This window comes from Suncus etruscus, chromosome 17 (genome assembly GCF_024139225.1).
Source record: "Suncus etruscus isolate mSunEtr1 chromosome 17, mSunEtr1.pri.cur, whole genome shotgun sequence".
NCBI classification, from domain to species: domain Eukaryota; kingdom Metazoa; phylum Chordata; class Mammalia; order Eulipotyphla; family Soricidae; genus Suncus; species Suncus etruscus.
Genome location: NC_064864.1, coordinates 11,718,353 through 11,734,882, shown reverse-complemented (window position 1 = coordinate 11,734,882; position 16,530 = coordinate 11,718,353).

The following is a 16,530-nucleotide window of genomic DNA, read 5'->3' as shown; positions in this document are numbered from 1 at the left end:
ACAGATAAATGAAAAATGCATTGAAATCATAAGGAAATGCATAAAGAAAAAAGTATATTCAATTATAAACAATATATCTCGAAATTTTAATATATAAATATCTAAAAGAAGTAAAATATACACATTCCAAAATGAGCAATTAGCTAACATCACATTTAAAAGTATCCATTCTCTTCATCTTACTGCTCTAAAATCTTAATCAGGAAAAATTGTGCTATGCTTCAGGGCCATAGGAAAAAAATCTTACTTAATTTTCTTTTTAAATAAGAAAGACAGTGATCAGGCAGCCTAAATGGTATAAGAACATAGCATGTCCAGTAATTTCTGGGTAAGTGCATCAGGCCAAACTTTTGTTATAATGTTTCTGCCCTATTTCTCTGGCCAAAAATGAGTTCTATGACCCCAATATGTCTAAAAGTTTTTGAGAAATAGAGTCCTCCTGTGTTTCCAGTAAAAGAAACAAATATGATGAATATGAACATAGACTCTATCAGGTGAAAAAAGTCTTATTAAAATCTGGTATATACTATTTCAGATAGCTATCATTTGATTTAATGTAAAATTGAAATAAAGACATTGATTTGGTATATACTATTTTGATGAACTCAGTACTAAATACTATCACTTTCTACAAGCGATTATATATGTGTGTGAAGTGATAATTTTAAAAATAAAATAATTATCTTTTCCCCATTTTGAGAAGAAGTCATGCATGGATCCTGAGGTAGCTTACTGGTAGAAGTTTAACATGAAGACCAAGGATGCTTCACCAATATGGGCTATAAACTATGTAGACTTCCTGGTAATGCTAGAAGGTTAATAGGGTTGCATCTTGGGATAATGTGGTGGAAGGAAGGGGCAGAATGCATGTGGTATTGGGGACCCAACAAGGCTTTCTTGCTTTTTATGTCCATAATCCCTGATTTTCTTCTTTCATATAAACTGAGATTAAATGTAAAGGAGAATTTTTATGGTAAAAATGCATATACAACTTTATTATGATAGGGAACTTTAGTTTAGTTGTATATACTATCCATAAAGCCATGAATACGGATGTCACTATCTTTAGACTATGCTTGTTTTTTTTTTCTTTTTTATGGCCACACTCTGTGGCACTCAGGGGTTACTCCTGGCTCTGCACTCAGAAATTGCTCCTGGCTTGGGGTATCCTAATGGGATGCCGGGAATTGAATCCATGTCCTTCCTGGGTCAGCAATGTGCAAGGCAAACACCCTACCCACTGTGTTACCACTCAGGTCCTAGACTGTGTTTTAGGGGTAGCTTCTCTCATGAGAATAGCAGATAGAATAAATATTTTAAGAAAATAAATTAACAGGAAACTCCCAACTAAATGCAAATATTTATTCAAGCAACATTAGCTTCTAACTTAATGTATGTATACCTTTGCTAAATAGTTTGCATATGCAAACAATTTTTTAAATTGCTTTATTTAAGCACTCTGGTTACAAAATTGTTGTTGGGTTCCAGTCATACAATATACATCATCCTTCACCAGTACATCCTTCCAGTCATAATGTCTCTCGTTTTCCTCCCATCCCATAAATTCGCACTCTTGCCTTGCTCTAGGGGAGGCAAATTGTTTCTCTTTCTCTCTTTCTCTTTCTCTTTCTCATTCACTTTCTCTCTCTCACACACTCACACACACACACACACACCACACACACTCACACACACACACTGCACCATTATTTGCACTATTGTTAATGGAGGGGTACCATTACTCTACTTTCAGTGCCAAGTTCTTGTCCAAAATGATCAGTTCTGACTATCATTAGCCTAGTAGACCCTTCTTTACTCTAGCTCTTTGTGATGACCTTTCTACACTGGGCAAAAACCTCCTGAACTTTGTCTCTACTGTTTCTGGGTATTATTACCATACAATCTCTTGTTTTTCTTATGTCCCAAATATGAGTGAGATTATTCTATATCTATCTCTTTTCCTCTGTCTCGTTTCACTCAACATAATAGTCATCATGTCCATCCATGATTAAGCAAATTGTATGACTTCATTTCTCCTAACAGCTGCATAGTATTACATTGTGTAGTTGTACTGCATTTTCTTTAGTCACTCATCTGTTGCCAGATACCTAAGTTGTTTCATTATTATAACTATTTTAAATAGTGTTATGCTGAATATAGAAGTGCTTAGAGCATTTTTGTATTGTAGTTGTGTGTGTGTGTGTTCCTGAGATACAACCCTATGAGTGGTATTGCTAGGCCATATTTCTAGCTTTTTTTCTAGCTCAATTTCTGGTGTTTTGAGGACTGTCCAGAATAATTTTACTGCCTTCCCACCAGCAGTGATTGAGAGTCTCTTTCTCCCTGCATCTATACTAGCACTGTATTCTTTTATTTGTGTGTGTGTGTGTGTGTGTGTGTGTGTGTGTGTGTGTGTGTGATGTTTGCTAGTCTCTATAATGTGAGATGGAATGTCATTGCTGTTTTGATTTGCATGTCTTTTGGTCATCTGTATTTCTTCTTAAATGTCTGTTCATTTTTTCTCATTTTTAACGGAATGAGATGGTTTTTATTTCTTGTAATGTTCAACAAGTGCTTTGTATATCTTAGACATTAACCCTTATCTGATGGGTATTCGGTGAAAAGTGTCTCCAATTCCATGGGTAGCTTTTGTAGCCTAGTCAATGTTTACTTTGAAGTACAGAAAATTCTGAATTTAATGTAGTACCATCTGTTTATCTTTGCTTTCACTTTTTTTTTGTTTTTTGTTTTTTCGGGCCACACTCGTTAGATGCTCAGGGGTTACTCCTGGCTACGCGCTCAGAAATTGCCCCTGGCTTGGGGGGACCATATGGGACGCTGGGGGATCGAACCGTGGTCCTTTCCTTGGCTAGCGCTTGCAAGGCAGACACCTTACCTCTAGCGCCACCTCGCCGGCCCCTGCTTTCACTTTCTTGACCAGTGGTCTTGTATTCTTGAAGATGCCTTTAGTTTCAATGTTATGGAGAGTTCTGCTTATGTTTTAATTTATAACCTTATGGTTTCAGGCCTAAAATCCAGGTTTATAATCTATTATTATTAGACCTCTGTTCATGGTGGTAAGTAGAGGTCTGAATTCTTTTTTTTTCCCCCCTCTATTTGACCAGTTTTCTCAGTACCACTTTTTGAAGAAGCTTTCCTTGTTCCACTTTGTATTTCTTGCTTCTTCATCAAAAATTAGTGTTTGTAAACCTGTGGGTCCATCTCTGGATATTCAAGACTATGCAGTTGAACAAAGGCTCTGTCTTTATTCTAATAGCATTCTGTTTTAGTGACTACTGCTGTATAGTCCAGTTTAATATTGGGAAATGTGATTTCTCACATCTATTTTCCAAAGATTTCTTTAGCTATTCATGGACATTTATTTCTCCATATAAATTTCAGGAGCATCTTATCTACTTCTTTGAATAGGTCATGAGAATTTTTATAGAGAATGTATTACATCTGTACAGTGCTTTAGCATATATTGACAGTTTAATTATGTTCATTTTATTAATGCATGAGCATTGCATCTGTCTCCATTTCATTGTCCTCTTTTATTTCTTGAAATAGTATTTTGTAGGGATTTTTTTTATATGAGCTTTTACCTCTTTTGTTACGTTAACTCCAAAGCACTTTTATTTTCTGAGGCACCATTGTAAATAGGATTGTATTTTAATATACTTTTCTTCCTTTTCATTATTTGTGTGTAGAAAAATCATGGATTTTTGCATATTAACGGTGTAGCCTGTCACTTGACTATATAAGTCTATTGTTTCTAGACGCTTTTGTGATGAAATCGTTAGGATTTTCTATTTACAGAATCATTTTATCTGTAAACAATGAGTATTTTATTTCTTCCTTTTCTATATGGGTGCCTTTGATGTCTTGTTCTTTTCTAATTGCTACAGCAAGTACTTCCAGTTCTATATTGAATAGAAGTGGCTAGTGGGGTAACTATGTCTTGTCCCAGATCTTAGTAGAAAGAATTTCAGCTTTTCCCAGTTGAGTATAATGTTTGCGATGAGTTTTGATAAATGGCTGTGACAATACTGAAGAAAGTTCCTTCAACTCCCATAGATTAAGGTTTTGATCATGAATTAGTGCTGGATCATATCAAATTGTTACTCAAACTAGGCAAACATTATTTTTACATTTATTTAACTTAAATATCTACCATATTAAATAGACACTCATCTTATTATAATTAATTTTAGAAACATAATATATTCATTAAATTTTTAAAATGAATCTTTTGTTAATAAATTGTGTGTGATAAGGTAATAATCTCTCTAATTTTTACAGTTATCACATTCTTTGTGTTTGTTTTTGGGTCACACCTAGTAGCATTCAGGGGTTACTCCCTGCTCTGCATTCTGAAATTAATTTTGACAGGCTCGGAAACCATACAGAATTCCAAGGACAGAACTTGATTTAGCCAACTGCAAGGCAAACACCCTACCCATAATGCTATTTTCTCTGACCCCTATAAAATATTCTTAACTATTTCTTTATGCCATACCTAACCATGATCAGGGCTTTTTCTGGTTCTGTACTCAAGTATCACTCTTTTGATGTTGCTCAGGGAACCAATTATCATGCCAGATATCAAACTTGAATCATATGTGTGCAATTTCTCTGGACATTAAAAATGTTATTATCTAATCAGCAGCATCTTTATCAAAGGTCTAATTTCACTGTTCACTTATTTTCCTGTGTTCAACTTCTGGGACCTCTTATAATTATCATATATAATATGTTGTATTCCATGCCCCTTCATGCATTTTTTCTCTTATTAGTAAAATGACTCACCTCATTAAAACTATATATATATGCCAAGGAAGAATCTATACTGACAAACACCAAAATCACACAATGCCTGTTTGTTTACATTAATTAGAGTAAGTTCATGTGATGCATTTTGGAGTTAGAAATAAATGTATAAAGATTTATGATCATCAATAAAATAACCAATAAATTATCACACAAGGGGAAAAGGACAAACAAGTCGAAATTCTCTCTCATTGATGGAGTATATAACAAAAATACAAGATAACTGAAGTAATAAAATGATGCCAAACATTTTGATTCAATTACAAAACTGATACTGCCAAGTAAAGGGATATGTGGAGATAATGAGGAGGACAAAGGGTAACATAAGGACATTGGTTGAGGCTTTGGGATACTATACTAATCAAATCTTTTTGAAAACGGTGACTTTCTTAAGGAAGCATGAAGGTATGAAACAAACATTGTGAGATTGGTGGAGGGATATTGGTGATGAGTTTAAGTTGGAACATTGTATATCATGTAAAGTGCGCTGTAAGTATATTTTAGCTACTCGCTGAATAAAGATTGTTATTTAATATGCTAATTATATCTCAACAAGTATTAAAGAAATTAAAGTAAGTCAAAATTCATGAGCTGATGAAGTTGATACCCAAATCACACATTCTTGGATAAGAATAGTTAACATCATCAACTGAATTTATAATTATTGGCTTAAAAAGTTTGAATTCTTCTCTCTAGATAGAGGCCATTTAAAATCTACTTATGAAAAGGGAAATCAGCCCCCCCCCCACCAACCTTGGTGGGTGCCCCGCCCTTTAGGGAAGTTGTCACTGCTTTGGCCCCACCCTTAAGGAAGTCGTCACTGCCTCGGCCCCACCTCTACCCCTACCTCACGAATCATTGGTGTTATCGTAGCGGAAGTCCAGCCCTCAAGGACTCTTCTTCCCCTCCCACTTCCCATCCTATATAAGGGGGTGACGAGGGACCCACGAGGTCTTTGGTCCCCTTTCTATTCTGGGGGAACTTTGACCCTGGCCATTTGACTGGTCAGTATTAAAGCACTTTTTCAAAGCATCTGCTGGAACTCATCAGCCTCTTCATTTCTCTGCGCCGGGTAACTAAATTAGGACTTTCGAACTTTTCACTTACATGTTTTTAAAAATGTTTTCTAGAATAACTACAACCAAGTTTTAATTCAACTGTAGTGACTGGACATTTCTTTTTTCATAGAGCTAGAGTCACTTCTAACAATATTCAGCCTTGAGATAGATCAGTACTTTGGTTGGTGTTACTATATTTTGTGGCTAGAGGGGTTATGGGGGATAATAGAATTGCATTTGATCTTCCTGAAATCATTTGGTGCCAGGAATTGAACTCAAAGCTTTGAACATGTTAACTCTGCATCACACTACATTTCCCAGATCCCTTAACAATCTTTTTGAGAAAACTAATCATAAACTAAAAGCTATCTGTATTTTAAACATTTTAAATTAAGTTTTTATTTCATTGTAGCATATTCTTTGGCTGTTTCTCTCTGTTTTGTTTTGTTTTGTTTTTTTTTCTTCTTTATTGGCTTTTGGACCATTTCCAGTAGTGACCCAGGGATCATTCCTGACACTGCACATAGAAATCACTCCTACTGGACTTGGGGGATCATATAGGTTGCTGGGGATTGAAGGAGGTAGGCAAGCACCTTATCTTCTCAGGTCTCTGTCGAAATAATTTTATGTTGCAAACCGGAGAGAAAATGTGAACTCGTTTTTGTTTTTTTTTTGTAACTTTCAATATTTTTTTTTTAATTTTTATTTTGATCATAGTGGTTTACATAGTGTTGACAATAATATTTTAGGTACATATTTACATAAAATCAGGGGGGATTCCCATCACCAAATTGTCTTCCCTACACCTCGTTTCTGTCCTACCTCCCATTTCCTCTTCCCTCACCCCAGGTCGGCTAGAATATGTGGTCCCCTCTGTATCTAACCCACAACTTAGTAGTCTTGCACCTGTTTGGTCTTGATGCCTCCCTTAGTTCCCCCTCTAATTTTGCTTTGGAACTTTTCCCTCCTTTCTGGCTATTTTATATTCCTGCAATTAGGGGTTTGCTCTCTAGTTCTTGTTTCTGACATATTTACTCAACAGGATGTGGCCTACAACTGCAGAAATTTAAACATTGAAAGCATCTAATTTTGTCTATAGACAAATAAACACCTGATTGGATTTAGAGATAAAAAGGAAAAAGTAGCCCAGAAAATTTGACACCAAAGAAACATAGGCTTACTTTCAACATATTACTCTAAAAGTAATTACCTTATAGGAAAGTTTGCTTTTTTTGATGCCTGCTCATTACCCTGTTATTTCACAAGTTGTTATCTGACCAACACATAGTTATTGTTCCACCAAAAATGAGCAATCAACTGTGACAACTAAAACATTTTTTGTTCTATTATGTGCCAGAAATTCAGCAAAATATGCATTACTTTTCCCACATGACAATGACCTCTGTAAACTCAAAATAGCAATCTTCAATTTCACTGACAACTGAGCTGACTAAAGCGCAAACATTTTAAATAAAAATTTGAACTAGCAAAAGAAAACTAAAAATATAGCTACAAATATTTCTGTGGCAGAATAATTAAATTTGAAAAAGTAAGATGTATATACATTTAAATAATTAAAATGTATCTCAAATATTTGCATTAACTTACAGCTTGCTATAATTCAGCTGAAATAACCAGAATACTTATTATCAAAAAATTATGTTCTCTAAAATATACTGGTGTTAGAGAAGGTTTTGCAAAGAAATAATTTAGTATTTAGGTTGTGCCATATTTTAATGACAGAAATTTTTTTTTAAAAAAAGCAACAATCCGGGCCGGAGAGATAGCACAGTGGTAGGGCATTTGCCTGGCAAGTAGACAACCCAAGACCAACGGTGGCTAAAATCCAGCATCCCTTATGGTCCCCTGTGCCTGCCAGGAGAGATTTCTGAGCAGAGATCAACGAGTAACCCCTGAGTGCTGTTAGGTGTGGCCCCAAAACAAAAACAAAACAAAACAAAACAAATAAAGCAATAATTCTTTAAGGTCATGGAATGGATTCTACAATAGAGGGCATATGCAATAGAAGAAAAATGACTAGTGAAAAAAACTTAATTGCTTAATATTTAAATATAGTCAACAAGAAAAAAGATAAAAATAGTAAACTTATTCTAAGAGTTATAAATATATTAGGTGAATATGTATATATAAATATTTGTGACATCAGATTTTCTTTTGTGATCATATAAATTCAACATTAATAATGATTTTAAATAATATATTGATTTAAGCACAATAGTCACAAATATGTTTGCAGTTGGGTTTCAGTCATAAAATGTGTACCCCCCGTTTACCAATACAATCTTCCTATCACCAATGTCCCCCATTTCCCATATCTCTCAACCCCTGCCTGTTTCTCATACAGGCATTCTATTGATCTCACTACTATCATTGTCATGATAATTGTTGGTGTAGTTACTTCTCTAACTGCACTCACCAATCTTAATTATAAGCTTCATATCATGGGCTGGTTCTTTCAAAAGTCGTATCTATTTTCTCTGGTTATTATATCATACTTTTTTTTTAAATCCTACAGATGAGAGTATTCTTTGTGTCTATCTATCTCCTCTGACATATTTCACTCAGCATAATAATTTCAAAGTCCATCCAGGTTTAGGCAAATTTCATGACTTCATCTTTTCTAACAGCTATTTAGTATTTCATTGTGTAGATATATCATAGTTTTTGATTTTTTTAGCCACTCATCTGTTGTCAGGAACCTGGGCTGATTCCAGATGCTGGGGATTGTAAATAGAACTGAAAATCAGAGAGATATACAGAGACTTTATTAATCATGTTTTTGTGTTCCTATGATATATCCTTGATGCGGTATTGCTGGATGAGCTCAATTTATAGTTTTTTGAGGAATATCCATATTGTTTTCCAGAAAGGCTGAAATAGACATCATTCCCACCAGCAGACTGAGACTTCCTTTCTCCCCAAATAGCCATCAGAACTGACTGTTCTTTTTCTTTTTGATTTGTGCCAGTTCATATGCACGATATAGTTCCTCATATTTTTAAATTTGCATCACCCTGGCAAGTGGTGATCTGAAGCATTTTTTCATGTGCCTTTTAGCCATCTGTATTTCTTTTTTGAGGAAATGTCTATTCATTTTATCTCCCCATTTTTCAATGGGATTAGATTTTTTTTGTTACATTCTGTCAGTACCTTGTATATCAGATATTAGCCTCTTGAGTGGAATATTTGATCACATCCAGTAGGTGACTTTTTTGTCCTAGTTACTGTTTCCTTTGAGGTTCAGAGGCTTCTCAGTTTAATTTACTACCATTTATTTTTCTGTGCTCTATTTGTTTAGACAATGATGTTTTCTCCATTATGATTCTTTTATTCTCAATTTTATGGAGTGTTTTTACTGTTTTATCCTATGTACCTTATGGTCTTGGGTCTGATATCAAGGTTTGAAATCCAGTTTGATTTAATCTTGTGCACAGTATTGGATAGCTGTCTTTTTCTGCATGTGGCTGACCAGTTCTTTAACACATGTTGAAGAGGCTTTCCTTACTCCATTTTGCACTTTCCCCCCTTTTTAAAGATTAACTGATTGTATATCTTAGAAACATTCTCTGAATACTCAAGTCTATTACATTGATGTGAGGGCCTTTCTTTATTCCAAAACCTTGCTATTATATAAATATATTGTTTCTAGAAACTTTTTGCTAGATTTGTTCTTGTTTGCTAATAAAGTATATTGTCATTTGCAAACAGTGAAGGCTTAATCTATTTTCTATTTGGATGCCATTGATATAATTTTCTTGCCTAATTTCTATGACAAATGTTTCTAGCACTATTTTTAATAAGTGGTGAAAAGGGGCTGCCTTGTATTCTGCCAGATCTTATAGAAAAGGCTTTTAATTCATCTTCATTGAGTACAATATTTGACATGTATTTGTGGTCATTGTTTTTAGTATATTGATCAAAGTTCCCTCTATTCCCATCTTGTTGAGAGTTTTTATCATGAATGGGTATTGGATCTTGTAAAAGATTTTCTTTGAATCTATTTCTATGATCATATGGTTTTAATTATTTCTTTTATTGATATGGTGTATTATGTTAATTTACTTCTATATGTTAAGCATCCCTTAATCTCTGGAATGGAGCCTACTTGTCATGATGTACAACCTTTTTTGATGAGGCATTGGATCCTATTTGCTAGGATTTTGTTGTGGATCTCTGCATCAATGTTCTTCCGGGATATTGATATGTAGTTTTCTTTTTGCGACATATCACACTGCTTTGGTCAGGGTAATGAAACCTTCATGAAAACAATTCTGTTTCTTCAATTTCCTGGTAGGGCCTGAAAAGTATTGATAGTAGATCTATTTGAAAGGTATAAAAAAATTCATTAGTGCATCTATTTGGGTCCGAGATTTTAGTTTAGGGAAGACTTTTTATTACCATTTTAATTTCCCAAATATTGATGAGTCTATTCATATATGCTACATCATCTTGGTTCAATCTTGGGAGGTTATAAGAGCCCAAGAATTTATCCATTTCTTCCATCTTCTCTTGTTTTGTGGCATAGAGATTCTCAAAGTAGTCTCTGATTAATTACCCTTTGACTTTCTGTAGTATCTGTAGTTATCTACCCCTTTCTTTTCAATTTGTTCCAAAGCCATGCACTTCCCCTGAATAAACCCCAGCACATCACATAGAAAACACCACACTAAAAGCATGACAATGGAGAAACAAGGCAGGCTTCCACCTTGCATATATCATGATGGAATCAGCCTCGATGTCCCACAAAGTGCCAACCGCCTATTTAGCTTCTCAGATAAGGGCATTAGAGAAGAAATATTGATGATCCTCATAGAATTCAAAGAATGCATGGAATGAAATGAATAAACAAGTTAAAAATCAAGAGGATGTGATATTAGAAATGATATAACACCAAACTGAAATAACAGGACTGAAAAATTTGGTAGGCAAAAAATGTAAGCTGGAAAAGATGAAACATATAACAGTTCAATACAACAGAAGAGATTGAAAATAAGCTTAAATTCAATGATCAGACAATAGAGCAAAATAAAATATTTAAACAAAAAATAGAAGTATAGATAAGAATAATTGTAGTCCAAGAGATCCAAGAAGAAAATCCACATGAATAATGAACAAAGATATAATCACATGAAAATTCCAGAGTTAAAGAGTACAGGAACCAAAACCTGTACCAAATAAAAGGTACCAGATAAAAAAGATCCAAAGCAAAGCACTCCAAGTCAAACCCTTATCATAATAATGAATCTGACAAATAGGAATAGAATAATAAAAGCAGCAATATCAAAAAGGGAAATTACATTCAAAGGAGCACCCTAAAGTTATATAGCAGATCTGTCACAAGAAACCCTTAAGCCTTCAGGCAGTAATGGGATACAGCCACACATTCAGGTTTGAATGAAAGATATATAGCTTCACATATAAACAACAGCTCAGAAATGTTACAGACTCAAACCCAGCCTTAAAAAAAACCCGAAACACCTTTGTTTAAGGTTAATAGCTAGGTGTCATCTTACACCTGAAAACAAAATATGGACTAGTAAGTAACTTGAAGGGGGTAATTGAATAAAAGAATGCAATGGATGCTAGTGATGAAAAATGGCATTTTGGTGATAGGTTCAGTGATGTTATATTATATCCCTAAAATATATAAATATATACACTCTTGTAAATCAATGTAGCTGCACTAAAATACTTTTAGAGCTGGAGATATTGCTCAAAATGGTAGAACATCTGTCTTGTATTTGTAAGGCCTGGTTCAATTCCAAGCAGTGAATGCTCCTTTCAACATTGTCAGAAGTGGTTGCCACTTTTGTTAAACTAACAAAAATACTAAATGAAGAAAATCCAATTAAACAAAAGCAGAAATATAAATAAAACAAAATATAGACACTCCAAGGAAGAGATCCAAGTATGCTTAGCATAAAAATAAATCCAAACAAAATAAGAAATTATCCAGTAGACTGATTTGTTGATGTAAATTAAGAGAAATGGTGAGATGAGTTATTAGAAGATTGCAGAATTGGATAAATCACCAGACAAAAGAACTTCTAGATAACCCGTAAAATCCCAATTCTCTGAACAAGGAAACTGTTAGAATTATCTAAACATTTATCATAAGACAATAACTAACACAATCAGAATTACACAAACTAAGTGAAATTTATCTTCCCCATCCCCATCATTTACTACTACAAAGTGCTAGAGGCAGCATCATGAGTAGAAAAAGGATTAAAATTCAAGTGCATCAGTAGTAGAGGAATTTTTTCCTTTTGAACCATTTTAGATGACTAACCTGAGTTGGATGAGTAGTATTGATTTTGATATTAGAGTAAAACAGCTTTTATGTTACAAATGCTGAACTCTCTAATATGTCTTCATGATGATAGCTGTACATATATATAAAAATAAAACATCATAAATATGCAGCTCAATTGATTTTTAACAAACGGAAAACACCCACATATGCACTACAAAGGACATTGAAGCCCCATGTATACTTTTAATTTTGGCAATTTTTAACATTAAAGAGTTCTTAAAACTGATGATAAGTTAAACAATATGACATCTTAAAAATATATTTTATTTAAGTTTGAGACAAATGCCAATGTAAGAAATAACAAAGGGAACTTATATAATCTTTGTTAATTTTACATAATAATTCCAGTATATTAAAGGACGGCACAACTAAAATATTGAAATAGAGATACTTCACTATAAAGATTTTCCCAAATGTACTTATATTCATTTATATAGTTTGATGTTTTAGTCCAATTAAATTGTAATATATGTCTTGATTCATAAATCGTGGCTTCCATGAAGATGAATAATAAATATAGAATAATTCTATCACTATTCAAAATCCCTCAGGTTGACATTTTTGTCTTTGTTTTGTTTTTGGTCACAGCCAACAGTGCCTAAGGGCTTCTCTTAACTTGGCACTCAGGAGTCACACCTAGAGGACTAGGAGGGCCATATGGGATGCAAGGGATCAAACCTGTGCAAGGAAAGCACATTACTCACTGTGCTATCCAGCCCCTCAGGTTATATAGTTATATCACTGGTCCTATATGTTTTCTCACCATCTCACCCTATCATTGTCTTTAATCTATTATTTAGTTATGCTTTTTCGAGAATTTTTAAGTTTAAGGAAATAATTTTAATCATTGATATGTAACTTGGCAGTTATTTAGTAAATAAAGCTACAAACATAAAACTTATAAAAGAATAGGCCTATTGTATAGAAACCTTATTTATGATTCTGTTAGGAGCAAGATGAGTTCTAGAGTAATTTACATTTTGGACAAAGGGATCATCCCAAACATTGCTAAAGAGTCTTAGGCCTCTTCATTCAAGAATCACTTTTGGCTGTGCTCAATAAACTGACCACTTCAGTACCTAAGATCCAACTGAAACCCAGCAGCCTACAAAACAAGCACCATTCCCCTGTACTTTGTCTTTGTATCCATTTTTGCTAGTCTGACTCTCTCTTTTTCTTATTCTATTTGCAACTTGCTCAGAGAGAACAATAAATACGCTTACATACAAAAGCTTCTTCCCTACCAAAATTTTGTCCACTTCCAGTTAAATCATCTATCTATCTATCTATCTATCTATCTATCTATCTATCTATCTATCTATCTATCTATCTATCTATCTGTCTGTCTGTCTGTCTGTCTGTCTGTCTGTCTGTCTGTCTGTCTGTCTGTCTATCTATCTATCTATCTATCTATCTATCTATCATCTATCTATCTATCATCTATATCTATATATCATCTATTGATTTATTGATATATCCATTTATCATTCATTCATCCATTCATATGTAGAAATAGATACATACATACACAGTCTATTATGAATACTATAAACATCATTATTTTTCTTCATTTTAGAGAAGCTGTACATGTCAGGCTCCCAAAGGCCATAGATGGCCTCATAAAAGGTCCTTTGGGTCCTGCTGGAAGTTATCCTATAGTGTAGGGCAAGGAATACCACGGAACATTACCAAGTATAGTCTGAAAATAAATAAATAAAAATAATCCATAAAAGTAATTGGATAAAATATTAATATTAATATCTGGACACTAACACACTGTTAAATAATAATCATACCAAATATTATTAAATAACAATTGAACAAATTCAGTCATTTGTTTTGGACACCTATGCTGTTTCAAAAAGTATTTTGCTATTGTAAATAGTGCAGGAACATAAGAGCACAAATGTTTTTCCTTAATTAAGTTTTTGGCCCTTGGAATAGATGACAAAAATTAGAATTGCTGGGTTGTATGGAAGCTCATCAATGCGTTTTAAGTCTGGCCTTTGAGTATTTGTCATTTTATTTGAAGAATTCTATCATTCTTTTGGGGAGAGTTCTTGGGCCCCAACCAACTAGTCTCAGCTTATTCCTGGTACTGACTCAGGGATCACTGATGGTGGACTTGGAGAAACATATCTGATGCCAGGGGTTGATCATGTCAGGTCAGCTGTGTGCAGAGTAAGAGCACAACCTGCTATACTGTTTTTCTGTCTTTCTAACCTTCTTTTGTAACCCTTCCCTGCAGAATTTTTTGCTTACTCATCTAGGTTAACTTCTGTTTCGTTTCCTGCAGGCAGTTCTGTGATTTTTGATGGTAGAATACTCCTTTGCTTTCTTTTTTAGTTGTGATTTGGAAAGGAAGAGTGCTCATACTGAAAACCTCATTGATCATAAATTTGCTTGTGGATACTTAGGAGGCAACTAACTAGAGAAAGTGCTAGGTTACTTCTCTTCTTCCAACTACTTCCCAATACCATTAATGACTTCTATTTGTGCTCAATGCCTACATGTCAGTTCTCAGACTCTCCTCATAATAGATCACTGTATGAATTTCTGAAAGTAGTAGGAGACATATATGGGATTCAGTGTAGTCTGCTAGTAGCATTTAGTTTGTATTTATTTTGATCTCAAAGCTCAGTTTCTGTCAATAGCAGTGTTTTTTTTTTTTTTGATTTATACTTCTATTTGGAAGAACTGTTACTTTACATTCTTAGTCCTCCCCAAGCAGGGTAAAATTTCTTAATAGTAAAACCAGCTAGATATAATCTACACCATATCAATTGAGTCTCTTTATGAAGGTTCCTTCACTGATTGATTTCATCCTACCCTCCTCACCCTCTCTGCTTTTGTTATTTGCCATAATTATGCAATTTCAAACATATATAAATACAAGTCTTTCAAATAAATATACTGTAAGGTGAATAGACTTTTCTGTGTAGTACAGTTAATTTCAGGTTGTACATTAGTGGAGAGTATTTTCTATTGATGTCTATTTTGTTTCTTCTTGTTACTTACTGCTTGTTTGTGTTTTTGAGTGATCAAGTCTTATTCCTGGCCTTGTGTTAAGGGATCCAACCTTGCATGTCTCATGAGACCATATGGGATTCCATGGATTAAACTTGGGTTAGCCACTTGCAAAGCAAGTGTCCTCCTACCTGTGCACAAGGGTTGACGATGTGCCATCTCTCTGGCCTCCATGATGCCTATTCTGTTTTGCAGAAAGTCTTTTGAAGAAGCATCGTTTACAACTATAAAGAGAAAAAAAATCAATATTAACTTTTTAAATAGTTAAATATGATCAAATCAAATCTCCATAAATATTTCAGATAAGTGATAAATGGCATTATCAAAAAAACAACACCTGATATTTGATGATACATTGGTTTTAAAACAGTAATACTCAGACTGATTCTATCTTTTGTAATAGGTTATCTTAAGCTTCTAAGTGAACTAACAAAATAAATATTTATTGCTCATTTTCTTTGCTTATTTAGTATCCAGATACTTTTATATGTCAAAGAGAGGGAGAATAAAAAGTACCACAGATTGATATTGAGTCATTTTGTGACATTTGATTTACACAACTTATCATGAGTTCTTAAAAATCTGACTTGATCCTTATGCTTATAATTGTCCTTTGTGAATTAGCATGAAACATTATATACATAAAACATTTATAATCTTATTTTCTCAGACTTTTGGTAGTGAGTCTTAAGATGTTTCATTAGATAATAAATTATAAAAGAAACATTAAAATATAATGTTTGCTATAATAAATAATTAAATTTCTATTATATGTACTCAGTAAATTTTTTCCCTGTGCCTCCCTTCACAGCCTCTGAAATTGGATTTTCTGACATTGGATTTTGCTTTGCTCTTTTTCAGTAGAATATTTGGCTCTATAGTTGAATTTATTCTCATATTATGTAGTGGGAATATGTCTCATCTTTTTTGGAGGGGAGGGAATTTTGGACCACCCAGAGATGTTCAGGGGTTACTATTGGCTCTATGCTCAGAAATCACTCCTGGCAGGCTTGGGGGGGGGGCATATGTAGTGCAGGGGATTGAACCCGGGTCAGCTGTGTACAAAGAAAGTACCATACCCACTGTACTATTGCTCTGGCCTCCTATTGTTTTGTTTGTTAATTTCTTTAATGTAATTTTTGGATCCAGAGTCAATTATAAAGATTTTCTAGCTTTCATCTTTCTAGTCAGTAAACTAAAAGAACAATAAAGGGCCTTCCAGGACTAAAGTTCTATAATTCTAAGAAAAGTGAACTAAGAACTTCTAATTCTACGAAA